This window comes from Gymnoscopelus braueri (genome assembly GCF_963280865.1).
Source record: "Gymnoscopelus braueri genome assembly, chromosome: 24".
Lineage (NCBI taxonomy): Eukaryota > Metazoa > Chordata > Actinopteri > Myctophiformes > Myctophidae > Gymnoscopelus > Gymnoscopelus braueri.
In genome coordinates this window covers 37194658-37204657 of record NC_137626.1, presented here as the reverse complement: position 1 = coordinate 37204657, position 10000 = coordinate 37194658, and the positions used below count along the sequence as shown (strand labels likewise).

The following is a 10000-nucleotide window of genomic DNA, read 5'->3' as shown; positions in this document are numbered from 1 at the left end:
AAAGCTGAGTTGAAGAACTAAAGCAAAGAATTGCACTCTTATGTACTTGGACACGAGATGTGACAATTAAAAACATGTTGAATCAATAAATACAGTACATTTAACAGCTTAATAGCATTTAGCCTTATTGTTCCAATTAGTAACAATCATTTACCCCTCTCTCTCTCTCTCTCTCTCTCTCTCTCTCTCTCTCTCTCTCTCTCTCTCTCTCTCTCTCTCTCTCTCTCTCTCTCTCCCTTCCAGTAACAGGCTCGGAGTGCGGTGGCGTGCTAGACGCCAGTGAGGCCGGCTACATCACGTCGCCCGGTTACCCGCTGGAGTACCCGCCCCATCAGAACTGCCACTGGGTGGTCACGGCGCCCGAGCCGTCGCAGCGCATCGTCCTCAACTTCAACCCCCACTTCGAGATCGAGAGGCTCGACTGCAAGTAAGTGGACGGCTCGACATATCCCACGCCAAATATAGCCTCGTTCATGTTGCTTGCTGAGGGTTTGTGTTGAACCGTAAGGGTCCGTTTTGGTTCCATTCGTGCACTCTTTTTCTCTGCACTTAGGCTAAAACTAACGTGGTGTAAAGGAAGGCATACCATCACTCACAAGTCCTTCTGGTACTTTTATTGCATATACAGTAAGGCACGGGCAGACACAAACGCGTTTCACCGTTAAGCCTTCTTCAGCGCGATGACGATACCGTAGGACTGCTGTGTCATTTATAAAGCGGGCGAACAGGGTGAAGCACTGAAATCGGTCCATGTAGACACATATTGGCTCACTATTCGGCCTAGTCATAAATAATACACATATACCCGTACCCCTTTTGACAAAGGATTAAGATTTTTCAATATATGCAGTACAATATGCAAAATAGTGTATTGGTTATGTAAGAGCCATTTCTGTTGTTTCTTAATTGATGATGTCACCTCAGGGCTTGGTCAAGGCCAAGGTTGCCAAGGTATTTAACCAGGTTTGTAATCAAGGGCAGGTGTTGCTGATGGGAGGCAAACAGTTTTTTGACTGTGTTTGAGAGGACTGTGAGTCTATATCCCGTGCGTTTACGTGTTTAAGTTTAATTGTATTTATTTGTTTGTATGCTGGAGTGACGACCAAGTGACAGAATACATTATTTTATGTTGAACTCAACGGACGGTTTGGACTACCCTAGCCGTCGGCAACCAGTAGTGCCTAAAAGTATAGGACTTTTGACACTGCAATGTATATTGGTAAAATACAACCGTGCACCCAGAAAACAACTTTTTATTGGAATGAGTTGTGCTCGTTTGGTTTCTACTTAAAACACACACTCGACCTTGTTCGCGGACCACAGCGGAATCCTGAGTGCTAAGTTCTCCCTGACGAGTCCAATTCTTTACACTCTCCGAGATAAATGAAAGCTCAGGAAACTTGTCAGAGCATAGAACCCGAACAGATGGGGAAAGTACAGAAGAAACAGGAGGGAGACTAGAATAAATAGATAGAGTAGGATGGAAACGGAGAAAGAGAATGAGCTCCATGTGTGTTGGCCCGGACCACGCGTCGGTTTGGTCGGGCTTCCTTTCTCAGAGATGGTGAATAAATACAGTGGTGTAAAGTAACTAAGTACATTTACTCAAGTACTGTACTTAAGTACAATTTTGAGTTACTTTTACTTTACTGGATGGAGTATTTCCAATTTTCAGTACTTTTACTTCTACTCCACTACATCTCAGAGGCAAATATTGTACTTTTACTCCACTACTAGTATTTGAAAACTTTAGTTAGTTTGCAGATATAAATGATTACATTATAAAACATACATAAACCACTTTAGCCCTATCTTATACATAGGCTATTTGAAAATAGCCGATCTACAAGCTCACAACGCGTCGCATCGCAACGCGTTGTGAGCTTGTAGATCTGCTATTTTCAAACATTTGAGTACTTTCACTTTTGGCACTTTAAGTACATTTTGATACCAATACTTTTGTACTTTTACTCAAGTAAATCTTTAATTCAGGACTTTTACTTGCAACTGAGTACTTCTACATGGCAATATTGATACTTTTTCCACCACTGTGGTTTGGTCGGGCTTCCTTTCTCAGAGACGGTGAATAAATATGAATCATATGTGGGTCTATTGTTGTGTGACCTCATAGGAAAGAAGTCAGCCTGTCCTCGGGGCGTGTTGCTGGGCTCACCCTGACACAGCAAGGAGTCCAACAACAATAGATGAGCCTTTCTTCTCCAAAGAAAATGACGTTTCCATTCATGGATCTTCATTTTGTTTCCTCGTTTTTTTTAAATGAATTCTGGCCAGGACTTGCTGATGCAGCCTTTGCAATTACATCTCTCTCTCTCTCTCTCTCTCTCTCGCCCTCCTTCTCTCTGTCAGTTTTTCTGTGTCTCTTTCTATCCCTCTCTCCTCTCTCTCTACCCACTGTCTGTCTCCATCTCTTCCTCCCTCGTCTCTCTCTGTTTTCTGTCTTCTCTATTTCTCTATTTTACTCTCTTCCTCCCCTCTCTCCCCCTCCCCCTTTGTCTCTCGCTTTCCCTTCTGTCTCTCTCTCTCTCTGTCTCACTGTCTGTCTCTTGCTTTCCCTCTCTGTCTCTCTCTGTCTCTCTCTCCCCTCTCTTTCCCTCTCTGTCTCTCTCTCTCCCCCTCTGTCTCTCTCTTTCCCTCTCTGTCTCACTGTCTTTCTCTGTTTCTCTCTTTCCCTCTCTCTCTCTCTCTCTCTCTCTCTCTCTCTCTCTCTCTCTCTCTCTCTCTCTCTCTCCCCCCCCCTCTCTCTCTCCCATCAGTGAATAGACAGTTTTCAGCGGGTGTCTTCTCACAAAGCACTTTGCGTGGTTCAATAGAAGTTAGCGTTTTTTTGTATTCTTCTGTTTTTGTTTTTAAGCACATCGATGGCGACCTCAGCGGGCGCCATTCCGCCCTAACGACCGGCCGTTTACATCCGCCCAGCCGCTGCCCATCTCCTTCTATTTGATCTATACGTATCGCACTTTGTCCCAAAAGGCGAACGCCCGCGTCATTACCTTTTAAACAAATCCTTTCCACTCCCGCAGTAATGATACTGTACTTACAGGGTTGGTTTGCTGGGTGGGGATGGGAGAAATCCATGCCACTGCTTTTGATATCCCCTCTCTGGTGATTCGTGTTACTGTTTTATCCCTCCTTCTGATCGGACTGAATTAAAGCAGTCCGATTTTATCTCTTTTTTTAAATTTTTACTCCGGATTTGAACCCTAGACTTGCGCAAGTGCTAACATTTCCACACTGAGCTGTTAGAGCAGCCTGCTTGCTCAGGGGAGAAATAGAATTGTCAGGTCAAAATTTGCGTCAAATCGGGGACGGGATCGTGTCAAAGGTCATGTCCAACTAAGACACAGGATCTAACTATTATATTAACCTACTCTACCGTACAGATTGGACACTTTAATTATATAATTTCCGTTTAGGACATGTGGACTCTCTGATACGTTTAGTATTCTTTTATTTAGGCCTATGTTAGATCGTACCACAATTGAACTACTTAATTAAACATGTATGTCAACCGTATTAACCCTGGCGTTTCTACTTTGGGACATTTTCAGAAGTAGGTAACATGTGGCAACATGTTCCCCTTATTGTTTTAATTAAAAAAAATAGCAATTAGAGTTTAGAGAGTAGCGTTTCACTATTTGTTGTATGCAGAAGTATATCGGGCTTAAGTGTTAAGAAAATGTCCCCTTCCTCTGTGGTGTTGTTGTTGTTGTTGCTGTAGTAAAACAGTAGTTTGTAGTGTGGTGGAGTTGTGTGGGAGTGCAACGGCTGTTGATAAGCCCCCCAGCCCCCGGCAGAGGGAGAGTAAGCAGGAGGAGGAAGGAGGAAGGGGGGGGCAGGAGGAGGAAGAGAAAGTTGAAATGACTCCACTCCTCCCTGCTCCTCCCTTCAGAGCATTTTATTGGGAGAGAGGATTCTCTCTTTTCCCTTTTTTTTTTTTTTTACGTTCGCCTGGAGGCAGTGAGTGGAGGGAAGAGAGGGGGTCGGCATGGCCTATCGCATGCATGCACCGTTTGTGTGTGTGTTTGTGTGTGTGTGTGTGTGTGTGTGTGTGTGTGTGTGTGTGTGTGTGTGTGTGTGTGTGTGTGTGTGTGTGTGTGTGTGTGTGTGTGTCTCAGAGAACGAGGGGGAGAGGAGAGAGCCGGTGAACACTGGCATGTGTGGGTGTCTATTTGTGAGCAATGCTGCACATATGTAAGCCGGTGTGCATTTGTTTGAAAGCAAGCATCAACCAGCCTCTCTCTCTCTCTCTCTCTCTCTCTCTCTCTCTCTCTCTCTCGTTCTCTCTCTCCCTGGACCCATCTATCTCCCCTCAGCGAGAAAAGCACACTTTTATAGGGGCCATTAGAAAAAGGAGGTTTTACGCCAACTCTCTCATTTATTTATGCATCCTGACTCTCTCTCTCTCCCTTTCTCTCTCTCTGTCTCTCTCTCGCCGCACACGCTAATGCTTTGGCCCCCTCCGACGTATTTTTGTGTATGTGTGTAAGATGTAGTGTTTTCCCTTGCCCCCCCCCTCTCACTCCCACCGAAACCGAAAACACCAGCACAAATTCAGCGGAAAAAACAACAAACCTGCCAAAGTGCGGCTCGATACTGCTGCGCTCTCTCTCTCTCTCTCTCTCTCTCTCTCTCTCTCTCTCTCTCTCTCTCCCTCCCTCCCCCCGTCCTGCCGTTTACAGGGATTGATTTGGGCCCCGTAGCGCCCGAAAACCCGTGGTTTCCGCTTCCCTCCGGTGCACCGATTAGGCACGGGTGTGCGAGGGAGCGGAGAGGATTGGATCGCATATGAGAAAGAGAGAGAGAGAGAGAGAGAGAGAGGGGGGATTCTTTTTATTTTCATGCATCTTTATCAACCCCCCACCCTGTGAGGTTACGCTCAGTGTCGGCGGAGAATTAGCTTTTAAAAACCCTGACTGAAACCTACGCGTGTTACACTGTAAAAAAAAATTATATCTACTTTAACTCAGAGCGCGTGCAAATGTAACCAAATGGACCCTCACGGTCTCTGAGTTACATTAACACCGAGCGTTTCCCCTGCGTACTAGCTAATAGATACACCGCTCGGTGGCCTCGCGGTCAGACGCAAGCGGGGGGGGGGGGGGTGTGTCATTTGTCGCTCCGCGTGCAGGCCCGCGACGGCCGGCCCGCGCTCGGCGACCCGAGACCAATCCTGCTACGTGCCAAACGCTCGCTAATAAACCTGTCTCCATTTCCTTTTTTTCCTTTTTTTTTTTTTAAACGCCAGAGATAAATGATTTAGGACAAATTAAAAGCGTCCGTAAGCCTTAAAGCCGCAAGCTACGGTAAAGCACTGCCTGCTCGCGGCGGCGGGCTGACAAACGCTTAGGCTAGCAGTGCCAACAATGGCGTCAGCAGACACACACACGCGCGCACACACTCAAATGCGTACGCGCACGCCTTTAGCATGCTACCTGTCAGAGCGAGCTAGCGTTGATCGTCTCATCATATCTTCCCCCAAGGGCACTTTTAGACCCCTATAAACCCCGTGGAAAAAGCGCTTGGTCAGCCCAAGCAAAAAGGGTGGGCTGAACTCTTGGATAATAATCAAAAGCCCCCCCCCCCCCTCTCTCTCTCTCTCTCTCTCTCTCTCTCTCTCTCGCCTTGCCAAAGCCAAACCTGTGATTTTTCCCCCTCCGGTGTGGAAGTGGAAGGCGGGGGGGGGTCGTCGAACCCGCCAAAAAACCTTGTGCGGACCGTCGCATCACAGCTGCGGCTGCGTTGCGGCCGTCACCCGAGGTTTCGCCCGGGTTCGACTCCCCCCTTGCCTTCCTCACACTTCTTTGCCGTGAAACTGCGGCAAACCGAAAGAGGCGGAGGCGTTGGCGTCGTGTCCGTTCCGCCACCGCGGCTCCCCCGGTCGGTGTCTGGCAGTGCCACTTTAATTCCAGGGTTTCATTTCAGCGGTGGAGAGAGGAGAGGGGGGGGGTAGGGGGAGAGTCAGTCCGGCCGCGCGCCAAATAGCTCTTTACCTCCAGGCTGCCAGCCCATTGATGCAAGCTAAATGTAATAAAGGCTAGATGAAATATCAGGGCCCCATATCTTCTAATGTAATCTGCCACCGCCGGGCCCCTTGCAGGATGCGGCTCGGCGCTCTGATATACCAATGAGGAGGTGAGGAGGACAAGAGATGCTGTCTCTAATCTATCTACATCTCACACTCTTTCTCTCCTTTTCTGTTTCGGCGTCTCTCTATAATAGCACACCTTTTCTGTCGCTCTCTGTCTCTATCTCTCTCTCTGTGTCTCTCTCTCTCTCTCTCTCTCTCTCTCTCTCTCTCTCTCTCTCTCTCTCTCTCTCTCTCTCTCTCTCTCTCCAGTGCTGCCTTTGTCCCTTCTGCCTCTCTGTCAGTGGTGAAAAAGTACTCCTTTTTTTTTTTACTTAAGTAAAAGTATCAATAGAATTCAAAATGTTACCTCCATAAAAGTACAAAAGTATTGGTATTGAAATGTACTTAAAGTACACTTAAAGTACTCGTCATGCAGAATGTCCCATTCCACAAGTTTTCAAAATAGCAGATCTACATGCTCACAATGCGACGCATTGTGAGCTTGTAGATCAACTATTTTCAAATGGACGAAATGTATATAGGGCTGAAGTGGTTAATGTATGTTTAGTAATAATAATCAAAATCTACAAAGTGACTAGTAACTAAAGTTTTCAAATAATTGTAGTGGAGTAAAAGTATAATATTTGCCTCGATGCAGTGGAGTAGAAGTAAAAGTACTGAAAATTGTAAGTACTCCAGTACCTCAAAATTGTACATAAGTACAACACTTGAGTAAATGTACTTAGTTACTTTACACCACCACTCCCTGTCTCCCTCTCTCTGTGCCTCTGTCTCTCTCTCCCCCTCTATTTCCCTTGCTCTCTCTACCTCTTCAATGCTGCTTCATCTCTGTCTGTCTGTCTGTCTGTCTGTCTGTCTGTCTGTCTGTCTCTCTCTCTCTCTCTCTCTCTCTCTCTCTCTCTCTCTCTCTCTCTCTCTCTCTCTCTCTCTCTCTCTCTCTCTCTCGTGTTCTCCTTCTCTCTACCCCGGGGTGGAATTGTTAAATTGCTTTTCTTCACGCTTTCATAAATGTTCACACATTTTCACAAATAGCAGATGTACAAGCTCACGATCGCAAGGCCGTCGCGATGGGCAGAGAAGGAGGTCTTTTGAACAGGGCTTAAGTGGTCACAGATAGGAAAGACAGAAGCACTCACAGTTTCTCACAGATTACCAGAAACACTCATGGTACAATATTCAATCTGGGTATTTATCAGCCGCTGAAATGAAGCCTTTGTGGTTAGAGTGTCCGTCCGCGATTGGGAGGTCGGGGTTCGATTCCCTTGGCCGGGTCGTACCAAAGACTATAAAAATGGGACCCAATGCTTCCATGCTTCACTCAGCATCGAGGGTTGGATGTCAAGGACCCCCGAAATTATATGTATTTGGCTGCGGACCAACCCCCCCCCATCTCAAAAATATTTTGTGCCAGGGATTTTTCAAAAATAGCAGATCTACAAGCTCATAAGCTCATAACTTAAGTATAAAAAGGATAATTCCTTTTAACAGGTCGCTCATGAAAGTCCTTGCGGTCTTGTTTCCAATGAGAACCTGTGAGCAATTGGGGTTAAGAGTCTTGCTCAGGGACAAATTTCATATCATCGGCACATATGCTGGGATAGCCTGGAATCGAACCTGGGGCAACCAGGGCCAGCTGGTTCCCTAGGCGGGCTCACTAACCACTCAGCTATGGCCGCCCCTCACACGTATAACGTTTCCTGGGGTACACTGTTGGAAGAAGGTATTAAGTGACTTTAAAATAATGGAAGTCTCAAGTCAAGTCAAGTCACGAGTCATTGGTCTTGAAGTCCAAGTCAAGTCCAAGTATTATTTTTATTTATTTGATCAAGTAAGTCTAAAGTCATCAAATTTGTGACTCGGGTCCAAGTCAAGTCTACAGGTCTGTAACTCTGAGAGTGTGCAAACGGACCCCCCCCCCCCCCAGAGTTATGGGGGGGGGGGGTCCGTGACATTTTGAGAAACACTGCTCTGGTGTCCATGCATGGTGGTATAACTGCTATAGCTGGACCCCAGCCAGCTATCGATGGGCCGTGAAGCTGAACAACTCTCTTCAGCCGTGACCTTCGACCCTTCGAACCAACTCATCTGTACGACCTCTCATCTGTGACCCAGACATTCGCCCTCTATCTCTCTCTCTCTCTCTCTCTCTCTCTCTCTCTCTCGCTCTCTCTCTCCCGATCACCCATCGATTCCCCATTACGGGTGGAGTACATGGCATTGATCCCTCCACCTCCCTGACTACCCCTGGGGCCCGGGGGGCCCTGAGAAGTGATATCATCCTCTCTCTCTCTCTCTCTCTCTCTCTTTCTCTTTCTCACACACACACACACACACACACACACACCACACACACACACACACACACACACACACACACACACACACACACACACACACACACACACATGTTGAAGACCAGGGGAAATTAGCTTTGTGCGTGTGTGCATGTGCATGTGTGGTGACCCCGCGGCCTTTCTCCTAGCATCACAATTTGGTGGGCTTCACGGTTCAGACCCATGTGATCTGGTTGGGTCAAAGCAGCAGTTATGGCTTCCAGAGGCTTCTTTTTTCAGTCACGGTTGAAAAACATAGGTAATTTTTGTCGGTCAATATTTATATATTTTTTACCGTTTTACCCTGTTGTTGGTTCACTAAGGCAGTGGCGTTTTCATGTCAAGGACCCCCCAAAATAATACGTATTTTGGCCTCCTCTGAAACGATTTTATGCCAAGGACACCCATGCAACAAAGAATTTTCAAGCTTTTATGAAAATAGCCAATGTATATAGGCTTAAAGTGGTTGAACGTATTTTGATGCTACGGTATGTTAACTAATTTTACTGGGGGCCCTCTGGAACCCCCTCAAGGACCCCTGGGGGTCCCCGCACCCCACTTTGAGAACCACGTGCACTACGGTTCATTAGCAGATCTACAAGCTCATAGCCAATTACATATTATTAATTGGCATTATGACTCGAAAACAAAAAGCTTCAGACTTGACTTGACCTGGACCTTTCTGTTTTGCCGCTGCCTTTGATTGAGTTACTTTCTGTTTTCTTTCTCTTCTGCACTTTAACTGTATCTGTTATTGTTTTATTGTATAATTGTGTTTCCTTTGCTCGATGTTCTGCGTAAAGCACATTGAATTGCCTTGTTGTTGAACTGTACTGTACATGTCGTAGAACTACCTTGCCTTGCCTTCGACTTTGTCCCACTGTGCTTAATTACTAATATCTGTAATTACACACAGCATGTGACATGGTGACCTGTGTGGAGCGCTTCACTGGGCTTGGCAGACCACTGCATGTCCGCACGGTTCCAAGAATGAGATCATTGCCCTCGCCCCCCCCACTGCAGAGAAATGTATTGGAATATCATTGCTGTCGGGCAGAAACCTCTCCATATATGAACTTCTCGTGTTTTTTCCATAAATTAACGCCCTACTTGATCATACATACATGTACAGCGTCACACAAAAGCATCAAAAGCAGCAAATCTACAAGGCTTGTAGAGCCTGCTTTTGCTATTTTTTTATTTGAATCCTGAAAAGTAACAGTTTTGGACATAATCTGTATGAGGTTTCCACTCGAAATGTTTTAATCAAAACGAGTACAGAATTGCCTGGCACACTATATAACCCCTATGGCTCATGGTTTAAAATGTTTCCAAAATAGCAGAGCTTGTAGATTTGTCTATTTTCGATGCATGGCACCATTGCACGACAAAGTATAAAATAAATCTTTATTGATTAAAACACACGCAACATCTGCTCCAATACATTATATCCCTCTAAGCGTGCTTTCTTTCTTTCTTTCTTTCTTTCTTTTCCATTGCAATAAACAAGAGGGCTATGAGGAGTGGGCTTGTCCCCTCCTGTTTTTTTTTTGTTTTT

General features: G+C 46.0%; 1 pseudogene across 1 annotated transcript in view; it reads left to right on the top strand.

The window, feature by feature from the left end:
* Positions 1 to 10000, top strand: part of LOC308080614 (neuropilin-2-like) — a 112024-nt pseudogene that overhangs the window by 17098 nt on the left and 84926 nt on the right. Inside the window, exon 2 of the transcript XR_013935054.1 lies at positions 244 to 427. The product of XR_013935054.1 is annotated as a neuropilin-2-like (transcript). The remainder of the gene's footprint in view (positions 1 to 243; positions 428 to 10000) is intronic.